Genomic DNA, 19,270 nt, shown 5'->3' with positions numbered 1-19,270 from the left:
CAAGAAACCGGGCAGCCCAAGCCTAACCAGAGGTGTTTCAAATACAAATGCTCCATCAGTTTTGACAAACTTTTAAAAATAATGAAGACCTGAAGACCCTACCCTTCTCCTGATTTAGTAGCTCTGTTCCAGGAACCTGGGGGCCATAAAACCTTCTGGCGTCCCCTTATCTCCTAGAGCCATAAAACAATCCTGTAACTTGTGGTGCATTCCCCTTTGACATCCCCCATCCCCTGGTGCTCACAGCCTCTGCCTTTAAATACTCTTTTTCCCAGCCTCTCGGGGTCGACACCTCTGTCTCCTGCGTGGGATATGTGTCGGCCCGGAGATCTCTGTAATAGGTCTCCGTAATAAACCTCGCCTTTGCTTATTACATCCAAAATGGTCTCTCTGTGTCTGGGGTCCGCGATTTTCCCAAGACTTGAGTAAGGGTCTCTCTGCGTGGGATCTTTCAGAACCAGTTGGGAGTTGTCCTGTGCGTGCTGGTGTTACAAAGATTTGAGAGGCAAAGGAAGGAACCACCATTCCAACCGAAGTGTCTGGGCAAGGCAGATTTTACTCTTGATCAACGGGTTTATTCAGAAGAGTGAATTTATAAAAGACAGGATGGGTGTTTGGTGATTATTCTAACTTGGGTAGAGGCTGTGTCTCTTCCACGTTCCTACCTTGAGGTCATGTTTCACAACCTTATTCGATTAGCTAGTCTGCAGAGTCGGTGCACAGGAAATGGAAGATGGGGAAAGAGGTCACTGGGCCAGGCCACCAAATTCTTGGAACAAAGGAGCAGTTCTTTGTGTAAACTGTGGTTTTACTGGATCTGGAGGACTGAAACATTTGCATTAAAAGTCTTACAAGGTGAAGGAAGATAAAAGATTTTAATTCTTTGTCCTAAACACAAGCGTTATAGCATCCATAGAAAAGACCTGCGGTGGTTTAAATATGCTTGACCAGGGAGTGGCACTATTAGGAGGTGTGGCTCTGTTGGAGTAGGTGTGTCACTGGGGGCTTGAGCTTTAAGAACCTCATTCATTCTGGCTGCCTGGAAGTCAGTCTTCTGTTTGCCTTTGGAACAAGATGTAGAACTCTCAGCTCCTTCTGCACCATGCCTGCCTGAATGCTGCCATGCTCCCGCCTTGATGATAATGGACTGAACCTCTGAACCTGTAAGCCAGGCCCAATGAAATGTCCTTATAAGAGTTGCCTTGGTCATGGTGTCTGTTCACAGCAGTAAAACCCCAACTAAGACTCTTATTTGATGTTTCTTACACATTGAGGATTGAACCGAGGTCTTTGGAAAAAGCAGCCAATACAGCTAACCAAAAAAGAAAAAAGTTCACTTCTCTAGACCCAAATCCTGCTTATTTATTTTATTTCATCCAATGTGTATGAGTATTTTGCCTACATGTGCATCTATGCACACTTCATGTATGTAAAATGCCAACAGAAGCCAAAGGTGTGAGAATCCATGGGATTGGGTTACACATGGTTGTCCGCTGCCATGTAGGTGCAGGGAACTGAACACTCGTCCTCTGTAAGAGCCCTGAGAAAAACCTCAATGACAGTAAGTCTTCTTTCCTATTTGAGCACATTAGAACTAAAGTATAGTTACCAAACAATTTATATGTAATTTTATTAAACTTCTTAATATAGCAAATATGGAGTCAGATATTAGATATCCAGTATATCATGTAAGAAAAATAAACCGTTCCTTTTGTAAGTTAGTTTTGCAGGACACATTCATTGGGTTTGAGGTTTTCCCTAGCAAACCTTGAGTGAAGGGACTATGTTTCTCGGATTAAGAAATAAACACTTTAGAGTCAATTGACATGTGAGTGGTTAATTAAGGAGAGAGAATGGGTGAGGTCTGAACTGGGATCTAATTACAAGAGTAAAGAAGAGAGCTTATACCACTACCCAAAGACTATACATGGACTGACCCTGGACTCTGACCTCATAGGTAGCAATGAATAGCCTAGTAAGAGCACCAGTGGACGGGGAAGCCCTTGGTCCTGCCAAGACTGAACCCCCAGTGAACGTGATTGTTGGGGGGAGGGTGGTAATGGGGAGGATGGGGAGGGGAACACCCATATAGAAGTGGAGGGGGAGGGGTTAGGGGAATGTTGGCCTGGAAACCAGGAAAGGGAATAACAATTGAAATGTAAATAAGAAATACCCAATTTAATAAAGATGGAGGGAAAAAAGAAATATATCTAATAAAAATTAAATGAAATTTAGTAAATTTTATACAAATAAAAAAAAGAAGAAGAAGAGAGCTTATGATCCAGCACTGAAAGGTCTCTTGCTTTCGCTGATTACTTGGAAGAGGAGGAACAGACCGAGGAGATGGAGAAGGGATAGCCATCGAGAAAGAAGGAACCCAAGTGGCTATTTTTGGTTGACCACATCCGGAGTCAACTAACTCCCAAGCAGTTGGGTACATTTTCTTCAGTGGGGGATTTTCTTCATTTGTATCATTTGAGGTGAGAAGACCGGCTCGAAATCTGCGGCACTCCCTCTAGTGGCAGCCTACGTGAAAGGACATGGAAAATGGAAGATTTTGCCCTTTGCCTGCTTTCCTGTCTTATCTGTCCTGCGGCTGAGGCTCTGCTTTCCTAGGGAGGACTCCAACCAGACTGAAGGTCAGCTGACATCCAGCCTAGTACACTGAACTACTACAGGAATCTTGACCCTCCATCACTAGGCAGCCACTGTTGGACTATTGAACCATTCTGTAAACCACTCTAATCAATTCTCATTCATTCTCTCTCTCTCTCTCTCTCTCTCTCTCTCTCTCTCTCTCTCTCTCTCTCTCTCTTTCTCTCTCTCTCTCTCTCTCTCTCTCTCTCTCTCTGTGTGTGTGTGTGTGTGTGTGTGTGTGTGTGTGTGTGTGCCCCTGCCTTGCTCCCCACCCACCCGTGGCAGGTAGGGGAAATCTGGCCCTGAGATCACGAAACAGGAGAACCATCCCCGCCTATTACTGGCCGCAGTACCAGGGAGAGCAGGACCCACGCCACGCCTGGTCAGCACAGTAGAGCTAGCCCTAGTCAAGGCACAGGTGATCTGGCCCCAGAGACAGGCAATCTGGAGAGCTGGCCCGGTGCCTTGCTGGCTGCAGCGTTGGGGCCGTGTTGGAAAGCTCCCCCTGGTGGTAGGCTGTGGAAGATCTGCCAGGCTGACCTACTAAGCTATGTCCCGGCCCAGATCCAGGGCTTTGAGTTGGCCCACCCCAATATCTACTCCATCTATGATCTGCTGGAGTGTGTGAAAAGGCCAGTCCTGCAGATCCAAAGCTGAAGGGCCTCCATGACACAGGGCAAAAACAGGATATCTAAGAGGAGCCCCAGTGACGATCCAGTATTGATAGAAGCTAGAGACCTCAAACCAGACCAGTGATTCATTGCAATGAACATTTGCAAGTAGAGACCTGTGGACACTCGTTCTGTGACACACTGACACACTACAGCTTCCACAATGAGATTGTTTTAATTAATTTTTTATTCTGTCTTTTGGGGGTGGGGGAGGTTGCTAGGGCAAAGGGCAGATATGAATAGAAGGGGAGATGAAAAGGATTGGGGTGTATGATGTGAAATTTACAAAAAATTAAAACAAAAATTAAAAAAACCCTGCATTGTATTGAAGTTTAACTTTATGAGACCTCAGGTAATGCCAGTCAGAAAGTTCATTATTTTGAAGTGCCAGCAGAGGGCAGTGGACCCCAAACTTCTTTTGATGTTTAGTAATTAGTTTTCCCCATTGAAAGTAGGAACAGGCTTTCAGTTTCAGTTTGAGGAGATAGCCATTGGAAATCGATGAGCACACAGTCAGAGAAGATTCGCTTAGTGTGCAAGGAACTCTAGGTTCAACCTTCCATAATCCCCTCCCCAAAAAAGTACTAGTCATTAGGTTTGACCAGTAGAAAATGTATATGAAAGTGTTCAAATGTTTTCAAAGGTTTATTACTTATTTTATATTCTTACATTAGATAGCAAATTTATTTATTCTTACTGTGTGTTGTGGTGGATGTTGTTCAGGATTGGAATCCAATCTTTTCGTTATATTTTGGCATTCTTATTTTGCTGGCAAAAGGCATAAACAAAATAGGATCAAATATGTTTTGCATTACATTAAATATCTTCCAAGGACAGGATTCATTTTGCTAAAGACAGATGGGTCAAAAGAGAGAGCTTCCCTGCAGAACAAGACCTTACAAAAGAAGCGTAGGGTCTGAATTTTCACCTCAAAATGGTGAATTGCGTTTGCACATTTCCCTTTCCTCTAAAAAACAGACATTGTGCTTTAGAAGCCAATTCCACAAAGACTAGACAATAGGACAGGAGAACCCCGCCACATTTAGGAACGGGACGGGCGGGGGGTATCAGGTAAAAAATTAGGTCAGTAATCTGTTTAACAGAACCAAGAGAACAAATGCACAAGCTAACATCAGGAAAACCCAGCCCAGCTGTGTCACATAGCAAAATCTTCAGAGGACTTTTCAGGGTTTTCAGGTATGCCTAGGAGGGGAGCTAAAACAGGAAAGACTGGGGAGAAAGTGGTTCGAAAGAAGCAGGAGTCCCAGATCCTTGTTGTCCTGGCAGGTGTTTGGGTGCTTATTGTCACCGAGGGGAATTAAGGAATCCTCCCAACCCCCACAAGGTGCTTATCCAGGTCAGTTCCCGGAACAGAGCAGCTAGACTTCACCCCCAGGTGTAAAGACTCTTCCCTTAGGCCCTCTGGCCGTCTATAAAGAGAACGCAAAGGTTGCTTAACTGTTCTAAGAACAGGGTTGGTCTGTAGTCCAGGCTGGCCAGAGACTCATAAACCTCCTGCCTCTGCCTTTAAGTACCAGCATTACAAGTGTGAGCCACCATCTCCAGCTTGCTCCTTTGCCTCTTAGAGGAGTCCTAAAGCCACTATAAATTGAAACTGGCATCAGTTGGTAATGGCTACTGAACGTCACAGCTGAATCTAGCTTCTGTAAAGCTGCTGGGAACGCCTTTATTAACCCACAGCTGGCAAAACCACCTAGCCAGAGCCTACTTTATAATTAAGTATTGACTCTCTCATATAGCTTAGTAATACTGTAGGAAAGTAATACTGTAGGAACCCCCCCCCCTTCCCCCAGTTAGTCATTCAGGAACACCTGGCACCTTCTCCACATCACCCTCCTCTGAAACACAAGCTTTAGGTGCAGGGAGATCTGGTTAGTTTTTGACAGTTTGCCACCTGGGAAGAGAGAGCCTCAGGTGAGGAAGTGCCTCCATCAGATCAGCCTGCGGGCTCTGTGTGGCATTTTCTTAATGACTGACGATGTGAGGGCATGGCCTGCTGAGGGTGGCGCCACTCCTGGGCAGGCGGTCCTGAGCTGTGTAAGAGAGAAAGCTGAGCCAAGCCATGGAAAGCGAGCCAGTAAGCAGTGCTCCTCTGTGCCCTCTGTTTGGGTTCATGCCCCGAGGTCCTGATTGCGCTGGCTTCCCTCTGTGGTGAGCTATCACCCATAAGCTGAAGCAAACCCTTACGTCCCCTGGCTGCTTTTGGTCATGGTGTTTATCAGCAGGACAGAATGCAAAATAGAACAAGGCATGTTCAGTACCATCACGGCAGAGCTTCTCGATGCTACGACGGATGCTGTTTAACGAGGGAGGGGAGTCCAGAGAGGTTGCATTTGGTTTTTATCTGCGCTTGCTTCATCTTGAACAAGACTTGACATTCTTGGTTTTCACCTTGAGTCCTACGGATGTATCTTCGGAGATACTCATTCTACCCCATACACGGACTCTGCTTTGAACCTCTCAAAAGGTGAAGGGTAAGTGTGTTAAATAAACTAAGGAGGAGAAAATAGACTGCAGCCCGCTTGGTTTGGCCAAATCTCTTCTTCGTGTGTGGTGCTCCATTCCGTAGTTCTGGCGGACATCCCCAAGCACCGAGTTCCTCAGGACTCACTGCTCTACCCACAGACTTCCAAATGACCCGTACGCTACCAAGGAAGAAAGAGTCCAGATGTGACAATCCTTCACCAAAAGGACAACTCCCAATATGGCAGTTCTTCCTTTGTGTTTGCTTCTTAATTTTTTAAAATATTCAGATATGAGTCCCCAGATGAAAACGTTTCAGAAGCCAGTAAATGGGAAGCATAAAGAGGGATTCTAAAGCTCTTAGCTCTATTTCTTATTTTGGGTGACAGATATGAAAAGGACTTATATCATCATCATCATCATCATCATCATCATCATCATCATCAGTGTCTTTTAAAAAGCTTTTATGTATATGATTTATTTTATAATTTAAAAGAATTACAGGATAGAAAAATATTCCCAAAATGTTACACACACCTCACCTTGCTTTTAAATAATGTAATATAAACTGACATCTCATGAAACTATGGCAAAATATAACAGTGAGGAAGGTGTTTCCAGGCACAAGAGACAAGGACCTATTTGAAAAGAATGCAGGAGTATTTAAGTCAGGGCAAGAAGGCTTGAGCGAGTCTGTCATGGACCAATACCTGAAGATACATTGGAAGAAAAGTATCCCGTGCAGGACAGCAGTGTGTGTTTTGGTTTGATGTGAGAAGTTACCCATGAGCCCTGTGTCTGTGTACTTGTTTCCCGGCATATGGGTGGCTCTGGTCATGAAACTCTAAATGGAGCCTCAGTGGAGGAAGAAGCTCCAAGGGATGGGCCTTGAAGTTTAATAGCACAGTCTAGTTTGCTTTTGGTCTCTGCTTCCTGTTCCATCAAGATCTGAAGAGCACCAATTGTCGTGTCCCCACTCACAGATCCTCCAGGTAGACTGCACCCTCTCAACCTATGAGCTCACCCTTCCCCAAGTAGTTTCCTTTTGGGTAATTTGATCACTGTGACAAGAAAAACAGCCAGTACACTGTGAGAACAGGCAGGTTAGTGTGTATCTTGGGATGTTTTCAAATTAAAAGGATACAAGATTATAGAACCATCTAGGTATAAAAATGCTAGAACTCTAAGAGAACAAACTGCCACTGGGCATGGTGGCACATACCTTTAATTCCAGCAACGTGATAGGTTACTTAGTAAGACCCCCACCTCTAAAATAACAAAAGGACTGTCCTCAGATGTCCCTGAAATACTAATTTTCAATCATTAATAGAGAACGTTCACAACATTTTGAAGGGAAGGTTTGCACTTCAAGAATTCTAAACTCAACCAAGTTCCCTGTTAAGTGTAATTGAAACAGAAATGGTCAACTATCCAGGGGTCCATTAAAATATTCTCTAGTCATTATTCTGGGCGATTAAAAATGATTTGACGTAAGTTGAGGATTTTATAATTTAATGTGTGTTTTGCTTTGTTTTGGTTTTGTTTTTGAGACAGCTTGTGACTATGTCGCTGTGGCTGACCTCACGTTTACTACAGAAGCCAAGCTGGCTTCAAACTCGTAACCCTTCGCTATTGACCTGTTGAGACTATGCACCACCATGCTTGGCTAGGAGTATGTGTTTATGTGTGCATGTGCGCTCGAGTGTGTGTGTGTGTGTGTGTGTGTGTGTGTACATGCATGCATATGATTTCTTGTGGGTACTATGAAAACCACATGAAAGAGACTTGTTCCTATAGTGTGGCTAAAGGTCATGTGAGAATCTAAGATTTACTGTAGCTTTCTACTTCTCATCCTAAAATATTTTACTTCATAGACCCGAGGAGCCTTGGAATTTTAATTTTTCCTAAGATATGTCTTCTTAAAAACATTGATTTTGTTATTTGGCAATTTTGTGCGCATGCATGATTTACTTTGATGGTCATCTCCATCCTTTCATATCTCCCTCCCATCCCTGCCAACCTCTGCCCCACTCCTACTGGTCCTTTGTCCAGATTCGTGACTTTTGGTTTTGTCCTGTGACCATTTGGTTTAACCAGGACCATCTGTGCAGCTGTTGGTTATACTACCGAAGGCAAAGAATTTTAATTTTTAATTCGTATCGCAGGATTTCAGACAGGATATGGAGGCTAGTCATTTATTGTAGACAAATAATATAGTAATAAGCTTAGTTTTCAAAAGGACTGATATGAGGTGGAGTTTGTAGCGTGGGTAGCGTGCTTGTCTAGCACACACAAAGTCCTGGGTTTGAATCCCAGAGCCATGCCTAGTGGTGCACGCCTGTAATCCCAGCACTCTGGAGGTAGAAGTGAGAGGATTAGAAGTTCAAAGTCGTCCTCGATCCAGGAGTTTGAGGCCAACCCAAGCAGCATGAACCCCTGTCTCAAGAAACAGAAGAAAACAATGTATTAAGTAAAGGAAGAGAAATTACCTGATCATTTGTTTTCTGTAATTGAGGAATAAGGGGTTTTTAAATAGGAAATATAGATGTGAAATGGTATTATTAAAATTATTAATACATTAATAGACATAACTTATTTGAACCACATAGACAAGGCACAGAATATGTACAAAGAATTCATTCCTCTCTTTCACCAAGACTCTCAAGATGTATGTTCATTGTCCTCAAAACCAAGGGCATTTTGATCACAACCAATTCACGGCACAGGGAATCCAAGCTCATACAAACCTATCCCCCCACATAACATATAGACCTTACTCAAGTTTTCCAACTTCTCCAATATCATCGTCTTTCCTGGCTCAGGGTTCATTTCAAGGTCACACATGACTCCAGTTGCCAGGTTACTTTAGCCTCCTCCAGTCTGGACCTTTCCTGGCCTTCCATCATCCTGAGGTGTTAACACCTGCATACCTCCCCTTATGTTCAGCTTCTCAGTCTGACTTGTCAGCTTCTCAGACTCACATCAGCCATTTCTGGCTAAAGGAGATTACTCCCTCTGTGGTTTCTTGACATAATCACATCAGGGAAAGCATTCAGTCACCATATCAAGAGATAACAAGTGGGGCTGCCAGAACCAAGTTTCACGACCCAGATGGCTTAACTAAATAAATCTAGGTTTTACTATTCTGGGCACTTCGAGTCTCTAATTAAGGTGCAAATAGATTGGTTTCTTTTCAAGCCTCTTTGGTTTGTAAATGACCACCTTTACTCAATTTTCTCTGTGTATGTGTGTGGGTTAAGGTGAGAATGGCCCTCCATAGCTCATGTATTTAAATGTTTGGTGGAACTGTTTGGGAAGGATTAGGAGGTGTGGCCTTACTGGAGGAGGTGTGTCTCTGGGAGAGGGCTTTGAGGTTTCAAAAGGTCATGCTATTTCCAGTTAGCTCTCTCTGCTTTATGCTTGTCAATCATATGCAAACTCTCAGCTGCTGCTTCAGTGCCAGGCCTGACTACCTGTTGCCATACACCCCACCATGATGGGTGTTGACTCATCCTCTATAACTATAAGCCCCAATAAATACGTTTTTCTTTATATAAGTTGTTTTGTTCAGGAGGCTTTGTCAAAGCAGTAGAAAAGTAACTAAGGCAGTATGCCTGTGTCCAGATAATTTTTCTTGTAAGTCAGCCTCAGCCAGGCACTGGGGTGCATGCCTCTAATCCCAGCACTCGGGAGGCAAAGGGAGGGGCAGGCAGATCGAGGCTATCTTGGTCTACATAGTGAGTTCCAGGATAGCCAGAGATTCAAAAAAAAAAAAAAAAAAAAAAAAAAAAAAAGCCAAAGTCATCCTTAACTACATGGTAAGGTCTCTGTCAGCCTGAAAGAGGAAACATATCTGTAGCAGGAACAGCAGAGCTGCCTCTGTGTAAATGCGGGGGCTGTGCAGCTGCAGAAGCATCTCCCGCAGGAGGACCTAATTGAGGACTGCCTCAGAGAGCAAGGATTGCTAGTGCAAATAATGCCAGCCAATCAGGAGCTGCGGTTTAGAATAGATACTTTGTCGGGACCAATGGGGTGCGGGTGGAGGGTATTAAAGGAGCTTGCAGCAGCGTTTCTCACCTGCTCCTGGAGTCGGTGTCCTTGACTCTGCACCAGCTCGCTCCCAACCCCCAGGAGCAGGTAGGGTCGGGCAGAGAGCTGTCCCAACAGGGTCAGGGTCCAGACAGCAAATTAGGAAATGAGTTACAGAAGCTTTGACTCCTTTCGCCAACATCAAGGGCAGTCATCCTTCACTTAACAACGTGGCTGCATTCTCAGATATCTGTCCTTAGGCAGATTTGCTGAAGGAAATGATAACTCCCATCGTTCTCCCAATACCACAGTATCTGCTTACACATACTTGGGTGATCCAGGTCAACCATTCCACACAGACACGTGTCAAACATGAGGTGCATGCAGCTGTTCCCAGGGAAGCATGGGACATTTTAATAAGCACATTCTACAGCAATGATATGAAACCAAGTATAGTAAACACAAACCAGTGACTTTCCTTTATTACCGCCGTCAAGCGTTTTGTGGTGTACCTAATTATATGAGCTATACTTTTGTGTGACTGGTGGCAGCACAGGGTGTGTTTACACCACAAACACACGGGTCATGCAGCATGCATCCATAGGTGATCGCTTCTTAGCTCCATTATAAGATCATGCTGTACTGGCCAGTCTACTTTTGACAGAAGAGTTATCAACAGCTATGAAGTCACTGAAATGAAGAGGGACCTTTTTTGTTCTCAAAGGAAATGTGTTCGGAAAGAGAAGCACTAAGGATCATTTTCTACACTGGCTACAGTGGGTTGGTAGGAATGCTTCCTTCTTTACCTCAAGCCATGAAAAGGTTCACTCGGGATGTTGGGGAGCTCTGTCTGTGTTCCTTACCCTGCTAAGGCACAGTGAGCTATATTTTGCTCATGGGAAATCTAGAGGGCCAGAGATGCCATTAGCATTTGCTGATGCTATGAGGTCATCTTTCACTTCCAAAGTCTATCCGGTCTAAGAATCCATCCCGGACCAGAAGGCAGAAGGCTGATATGGGGCTTGCCGTGCAGAGGAGAGACCACATGGAGTGGAACTGAACACACAGGTACATAATGTATGATGTGGGTAGACATGTGGCTGATGGATCGACAACCAATCAGCAACCAGAAAAAAAAAAAAACACATAGCTTTCAATATGTGAAGTTCAGTTAACCTCATGATGGGGAGATGAGATAGAAGGTACCACAAGGTAAAAGTACCCATAGATATTTGTCTAGGTCAAAAGTGAGAGGCCATTTTCCAAAAGAACCAGTTAAGGGAGATCTTTTCTGCCCACCCCCATCCCTACCTTTCCTTTCTGCCCACCCCCACGCTTACCTTTCCTCACACTTCAGCTGATAAACTATAATTACCAAGCTGGGAGAGCAGGTTGGGGAGACAAACTGAGGGAATGAATAGAGGAAAATAGGTTTGTCTTCCCACATTGGGCTCTCTTCAGAAGATCCCAGCAGTGGGAAACAGGCTGAAACTGGAAACTTTCATTGTTATACGAGCCACGACATCCTTATATCATAGTTTTATAGTATTTAATCTGGCTCTAGATAGAACTTTTTATTATTTAGAGGAAGCATTAGGGAACCACCTGACTTTTTCATTTATGGACAGAGATAGATCTTCTCCCGAATACATTTTAAATGGATGAGAAGTAAAATAGACTTTCTTTCCCATCAATCTTGCTTGCGGAACATTCTGGTGATATATGGATTATTAGGGCATTTAATCTTCTCCGAATGAGATAAGTCTCTTTCGAGTGAAAGTGAGAGAGGGGGTTGAGGGGAGAGAGAATGTGTATGTTGTGTGTTCATGCATGCTTATAGTGTCCTGTGTGTGTGTGTGTGTGTGTGTGTGTGTGTGTGTGTGAACGCGCATACATGAATGGAGGCCAGAGTTTGCCGTTGGTTATCCTCCTCAAGCACTGCTAACTGGGGTCACAAGCAGTTGTGAGTCACCTGACCTGTGTTCTGGCAACCAAACTCATGTCCTCTAGAAGAGCAAAACGTGCCCTTAACAGCTGAGTCATGTCTCCAGCCCTCCTGTCAGCTTTTATGAGGATTCTGGGAATGAAACTTGGGTCCTTAAGTTTGTGTGGCAGTTACCTTACTGGCTGAACTGTCTCCCAAGCCCCTGATATAGGCCTATTCTTGTCCCCATTTTACACACAAGGAAATGAGTCCAGAGAGACGTAAAACCAAGTTGCCACTAAATGGTAGGAATGAAATTTAATTGCAGAGCTTACAGTCTCGATGCCTGTTCCGTATGGGTTTATGACTACAGAGAGTAAATATCATAAAAACGGGGCAACCTGGCCTGGCTTTTAAAATTTGTCTTGATACAGTAAACATACTTTTTAATATATCTTCCCATAGTCCCTTTTAATAGAGACCTTCACTAGTCTACATATGTGTCCTAGATCATGCTTTTCTTGGTGGGGGCATAACACTGTGAAATTAGATGACTCTTCATTAACCATAGAACAACCTAGCAGCCACTAGACAGGTAGTGGATTCTTACAATACTCCCATGTGGTAAAGAAGGCAGAGTTGTTATTCCCAGGAAATCTTTATCAGTCACTGTACTTTCAGGAAAGCTGAAAATGGAGAAAATTAATTTAGAGATATTGAACAAGGTGTTGGAAGATGTGGAGGGACACAAAGAGAAAGAAGGTTGTTTCATAGAGGACAAAAGCTCTTATGGTCCCTGGGCCAGAGTCACTGAGTGTCTGAAACCCCTGTACTCTGAGAGTCTCAGGTGATGTTGGCCTCCTGACTCTTTAATTCTATGGAGTGGGAAGAAACATGCCTCCTTTTCCTCTCCCATCTGCCCATCTTCCCCTCAAGCAAGGACTGTTAGAGGTGAGGTGAAGGAAACCAGATAGGATAAAGTGGAGAATCATAGCTCTTTTCTTACATGGGGTCAGAGGGACTCAGAGATTTCCCAGGTAGTGAGGTATGACATTCAGAAGTCCCCGAGACCATCTTCTCCTCTTTTGTTTTTCAAAAGATTTACTTTATTATACATAAGTACACTGTAGCTGTCTTCAGACACCAGAAGAGGACATCAGATCTCATTACATATAGTTGTGAACTGTGGTTCCCATGTGGTTACTGGGATTTGAACTCGGGACCTCTGGAAGAGCAGTCAGTGCTCTTAACCACTGAGCCACCTTTCCAGTCCCCAACTTCTCTTCTGATACAAGTTAATAGGGTCTCCAGAACACAAAGCTAACGTGCAGTTATGGTTTATTACAGACGAAGTACAGAGGAACGCAGACAGAATCCTTAGACTTCCAAACGCAAGGTCTTTCCAGCTGAGGTACAAATGGTACTGATTCCTCCCAACAGTATGTGATAATCTGTGTGAGTATTGCCAACAAGGGAAGGCTTGCCCAAGCCTTGGTGACTTTGTAAGGGAGCACAGTGTCACAGATAGAGTTGTCCACACGCATGGCCGACCTTAGCTGCCACACCCTGGAGCGGTTAATCTGATGCTCCAAATGATTCAGGCTCCAAAGCTCTCACTGGATTACGTTGTTAGTGATGATCATGTGGTGTGGTCCAAAGCCCTCTAGTAAGGAAACAAATGGATATTAGGCAGGACAAAGCTCAGGTTGTTCTTTAGCAAACATTAACACTCTACTATGAACCAAGTCTTCTTTTCAAGGTATCGCTGCTCCCATTGCTTATTTGATCCTCAAAGCCATTTTCCTGGATACCCTGTGGTCTTTGCTCATTGTCACTGTGGTAAAAACCTAAGAGAAGTGACTAGGGAAGAGGAAACTTTTGTCTTTGTTCTTGAATGCAGGAGTTTTACATTCTGACCAGCTGCTCCATTTGCTTTCTGGCCTGTGTGAGTCTCAATGTCATAGCAAGGAACAACACATGGTAGAGAGGAGACACCCAACCTGTGGCCTCTGAGAATCAGGAGGAGAAGGAAGTAGGAGCTGGGTTACAAGGTCCCCTTCAAGAGAATACTAAAATGACCTACCTTCTCTCCACTAAATCTCACCCCCTAAATACTAATGCAGAAAGCGAATCATAAAGCAATGTGGTCTGGTAGAGTTCATCCTGATAGAGTAGGCACACTTCCTTCCACTAAACCTCACCCTCCTCCAACTGGCCCTCAACACTGGGGAGTGTTTAAGATCTAAACAATAAAAGTCTAAGCAATGATATTCAAAAGACTTCTAGGGAATCGAAAAGCTGTATTTATAGGTCATAAAATAAAGCAGTCATTCTACATGTAAAGTAGATTTGCCCTTACTATATTTTATACAGTTCTTAGTAATAGTTAAAATTTAGACATTCAGATTTTTTCATTTAATCATAACCCCTTTTATTGATTTAAATTAATTATGTGGCAAAAGCATAATTTAGAAACAAGTTAATTCAAGAACAGATTATGTTGTAATTTTAGATCTAACATTTATTAAGATTTGAATTAAAATTTAAAACTCATTGTCACAGCATAAATGAATTGCATGCTCTTATAGTAATGCAATTCTTGCCTTTATGGCATTAAAAATGAAAGTGATTCATGATGATACCCATGTTTTGTCTCTATTATGGACTAGGAATACATATTTTAAGCTTCTAAACAGGTATTTCCATTCAAAACATATATGAGGTAAGAATAGTATGAATTCAACAGCTAAAAATTCAAATTGACCCACTTAAATCTTATTGACCCATTTTCCTCTCTTTTCATATCAGATTCTTTTAATAGTTCTAGAGGGATTTTGTTGAGTTAAATAATACCTTTATTGAAATCGATTCAAAACATGGATCTCCAACAATCTTCTTGAAGTACATTATTTGTGTATTTGTTATTTTTCCTTAGTAAGATGCTGGACTCTAATATCTTGATTCTTTTAATAGTAATATTCTTGGGAAATAAGAAAATAGTTTTTAAAGGTCACACAGTGCAGGGCTCAGTGATGCCCTGAGTATTGCCCTCTTATGTAAGTGTCTCCAGGTTCAGAGTTCCATTCAGGGTGAGGCTTTATTAAGCTCATTGTTCTGAAGCCCCACCATCCCCTAAGGTTTATGGGACACAGCTTTCTGTAAAAGTCTAGTAAAACTGATGGATCCTTCTTTCAACTATCACTTAAGCATGTGAATGCATAGGACCACAAAAGATATCACATATATTGAGATATATCCACATAAATACATTTAAAGAAAACATGGCAGCTACCACTACATATGCTAAAATAGATCAATCTAGTGGCTGCTCAAACAATTGTCTTGATTTTATACTACTGACAAACATCATGATATTCTGAAGTGTCCTCACCATCTGAAATGTGATACCGAGAGGGAGACACATTACTGGTCTCTGAATTCAGATATTCTTAATAATTAATAATCAATACTCTTAATACTGTTATCACTTCTTTTCTGCACTCATGAAGATCTATCTATCTATCTATCTATCTATCTATCTATCTATCTATCTATCTCCCATTCCTACTTACAGATAATTTAGAATATAACCCCAAATTTCTTTTTTTGTTTAAAGATTTATTTATTAAGATTTATTTATTCAGACACACCAGAAGAGGGCATCAGATCTCATTACAGATGGTTGTGAGCCACCATGTGGTTGCTGGGATTTGAACTCAGGACCTCTGGAAGAGCAGTCAGTGCTCTTAACCGCTGAGCCATCTCTCCAGCCCTCTTGATTAAGACTTCTCCACCCTACAGCCATGAACTAGTCTACAGGAGAAGAAGTTGGACCACAAAGAAAGACATGTTCTGACTCAAGAAGGAGAGAGAAACTGAAATCTAGCAACATCCTTTTGAAGAAAATAAAATCCCAAGTTTAAAGGATGCTTAGGGAAGTAGATCAATCATTTGTTTTCATTTTCTTCCAATAAAAGTGTAGCTTCACAGCCACTGCGGGGAGCCATATCAACTTGACTTCCATTTAGGCACCATGAACAGACAAAGGGAAACTATGATTCTATGACCTTATCCGGGAATGGATTTGGCAAGGCCAGTCTAAGGCGGGAGCCAGAGCCTTGAAGGAGTCTAGGTTGTGTTTTCTGGGGACCAGACTCTTCCCCCCTGGTTGTGGCTATCAGTCCTTAGAAAGCGGTGTCTGAGATAGCCCATGTCCTCTTTGCCTATATTGTCTGACTTATCTCTCTGCTGACCTTGACCATGGCCCCTGCCCCTCACCCCCCAAATAGTATATATGATGGTGTACTTCTTAATAAATTTGCTTAGCATAAGTCTTCCGTTTATGCCAGACTTCCTGGTCTCAGATGTTGCTTTTGTCTTCTTTATTACTCATTCCTACCCCTCCCATTTAGCATTCTGGATCATTATGTCTGCAGATGAGATCAAAACATAGCTGACAAAAACTAGAAAGATGGAGAGATGGCGCAGTGGCTAAGAGTGCTTGCTGCTGTTGGAGAGACTCAAGTTCAATTCCCAGTACCATGTCAAGAGACTCACAATTGCCTCTAACTACAGCCAGGAGATCCAGCTCTCTCTTCTGGTCTTGTACCTACATAACACACACACACACACACACACACACACACACACACACACACACACACACACACACTTAATAGAATAACTTTTCAGAGGGGGAAAAAAGAGAAACCACAAGAACAGGACCAGGCAACACTACTTTTAATGTCTTCTCTCGAAGGTCCCAGTGTACAGCTAGGATTGGAAATATTGTCTCACCTCTTTTCTTGATGCAGGCTTTCTACACCACACACTTCTGTTTCACTATTGGATACATGGCAGATGGGTGTGTGTGTGTGTGCACTGTGTTTGCACATAGTCAAATCTTGCAGAGGGATATTTGTGATCAAGCCAGGCTGAAATGTAGAAAGGCAGCTGTTTGGAAATGGAGAGGCTGAGATTCCTTCCTCTCGTTCTCCTCTCATTCTCCTCATTCTCCTGAGCTGTCTATACATTTATATCTGTGTTACTCTCCATGACTGGGGCCAAGGCAGCACCTGAACTTAGGACCAGATGCACTTACGAACTGCCTGGAAAAGCATCTGGAGACATAGCACCTTCTGTCTGTGAGTTAACTCATTGCTTCAGTCCTCAGACCCTGGCCAGGCAACAGGGAGGCCTTAGGTCCTGTAGTGTGGTCAGTTGAAACCTTTGATTTCTAAGCCAATCTTGTTTCTAGCAATTTACTCTGCTTTTCTTTGATTCAAATATTAAATCAATATGTAGGCTTAGATTTTTCAAAACCTATTTTAATAAAGGTTCTTAAACACTTCAACCTCCCTTATAGTCCACTGACCAAAGGTATCAGAGATGAAGATGGTTAATAGGACAAGGGGGCGGCATAAACCTGTTTAGAAGTAGTTCCTTAGGGTGATTTCGACCTTTGTTGTCCAGTCAACTAGCAAAACACAAAACACGAATCAGCAGCTGCGGCTTGATCTAGAAGAAACTGCAAGGCTCTGCAGGAGAACACTGAATTGGCAAGACACAGCTGGAATACCAACAATTCTTTAGTGTATTTCTCTCTACAAATCCCCTTTAGCAAAGATCAGAGGAGAAAACAGTGTGAACCAATGCCAGAGCATCATCAGCAAAGACCAGCAGGATGGACCTCAATGAAGACCAGCAAGGTGGATCTCAATGAAGACCAGCAAGGTGGATCTCAATGAAGACCAGCAAGGTGGATCTCAATGAAGACAAGCAAGGTGGATCTCAATGAAGACCAGCAAGGTGGATCTCAATGAAGACCAGCAAGGTGGATCTCTATGAAGACCAGCAAGGTGGATCTCAATGAAGACCAGCAAGGTGGATCTCAATGAAGACCAGCAAGGTAGATCTCAATGAAGACCAGCAGGGTGGATATCTCAGCGAAGACCAACAAAGTGGATCTCAATGAAGACCAGCAAGGTGGATCTTAATGAAGACCAGCAAGGTGGATCTCAATGAAGACCAGCAAGATGGATTTCAATGAAGACCAGCAAGATGGATCTCAATGAAGACCAGCAAGGTGGACTCAATGAAGACCAGCAAGGTGGATCTCAATGAAGACCAGCAGGGTGGATCTCAATGAAGACCAGCAAGGTGGATCTCAATGAAGACCAGCAAGGTGGATCTCAGTGAAGACCAGCAAGGTGGATCTCAATGAAGACCAGCAAGGTGGATCTCAATGAAGACCAGCAAGGTGGATCTCAGACACACCAGAAGAGGGCATCAGACCTCATTATAGATGGTTGTGAGCCACCATGTGGTTGCTGGGATTTGAACTCAGGACCTCTGGAAGAGCAGTCAGTGCTCTTAGCCGCCTAGCCATCTCTCCAGCCCTAGCAAGGTGGATCTCAATGAAGACCAGCAAGGTGGATCTCAATGAAAATCAGCAAAGAGAACAAACCAATGCCAGATCATGGTGGATCTCAAAGAAGACCAGCAAAGCGAACTGATGTCAGAACATTGTCCACTGGCTGTTGGGTCATACTTTACTCTTTTCAAACATCACATGTCCTCTCAAGAGTCCACTCCAGCAAAACATCACATGCCCTTTCACCAGGCAGCTTCCAGAAAAAACACCACGAGTCTTCTCAGCAAAACACCCTCCCATGTGTAACGTTCTCTTATGTATCTGCTTTAGCAAAATGTCCTCTCCTAAGACGGTCTTCGGGAAAACATTTCATGACCCAACTGAGTCTCCAACGAAACCAGAAATTTCCACTTCATAAATGAGTTGAACACATAACGTTCTTGTTCAAGTGATTAAAATATCAGTACAGTATTGGTTGTTCTCTGCAAACTGATTGTAAGACCTTTTTTGCTGAAGGTGACACCTACAGGACTCACTGAACATGGAGAAGACAAGCTGGTGCTGACCTAGCGCCTTACCTCACAGACTAGTGTTCATAGGATTCAAAGGTGCTCTGCACAATTCCATAGGGAACAGGTAAACAGCATGCTGACTGCAAACCCTGCATTCTACATTGGTGACGTACCTGCAAGACATGCTGGTGTGATAATGGTACAAAAACTGTGGGGGCATCCATCCATTCTTTTTGTTTTACTAGAATTAAAGCCCACTCCATGGGATAGAACCCATGCCTAACACTGCCTGGTTGGCCAAGAACCCAAGACTAGACCACGCCATGGATATAAGGGAAAACCAAATACTACTGCTCTACTAAAGGGATGTAGCAACAATACTATTCCTTACAACATTCTGCAATACCCCAGATCAGTCTTAATCAGCTGAGAAGCTTCTCCCAACAAAACTGAATTAGACAATATTCAGAGAGCAAGCAACCTTGGAACGCCCAATTCTAAGTGGGAGGTCTCCATCACATCCCTCCCTTCAGGGAGCTCTGTGGAAAAGGAGGTAAAAAGACAAAAAGAGTCAGAGAGGATGGGACCATCAAGGAAACAAGGCCTTCTAAACACAGCAGGATCAGCACACATACAAATC

The 19,270-nt window shown here is 43.2% G+C and overlaps 1 long non-coding RNA gene across 1 annotated transcript in view; it reads right to left on the bottom strand.

Annotated features, from left to right (window-relative positions):
- Positions 1 to 13,066: 13,066 nt before the first annotated feature.
- Positions 13,067 to 19,270, bottom strand: part of LOC120097472 (uncharacterized) — a 48,792-nt gene continuing 42,588 nt past the window's right edge. The window contains exon 3 of the long non-coding RNA XR_005494890.2: positions 13,067 to 13,408. This is a non-coding gene — a long non-coding RNA (uncharacterized LOC120097472). The remainder of the gene's footprint in view (positions 13,409 to 19,270) is intronic.

The sequence above is a fragment of the Rattus norvegicus genome, chromosome 16, assembly GCF_036323735.1.
Source record: "Rattus norvegicus strain BN/NHsdMcwi chromosome 16, GRCr8, whole genome shotgun sequence".
In the NCBI taxonomy this organism is placed as follows: Eukaryota; Metazoa; Chordata; class Mammalia; order Rodentia; family Muridae; genus Rattus; species Rattus norvegicus.
Note: the sequence above shows the minus strand (reverse complement) of the source record. Positions and strands in the feature narration are given on the sequence as shown.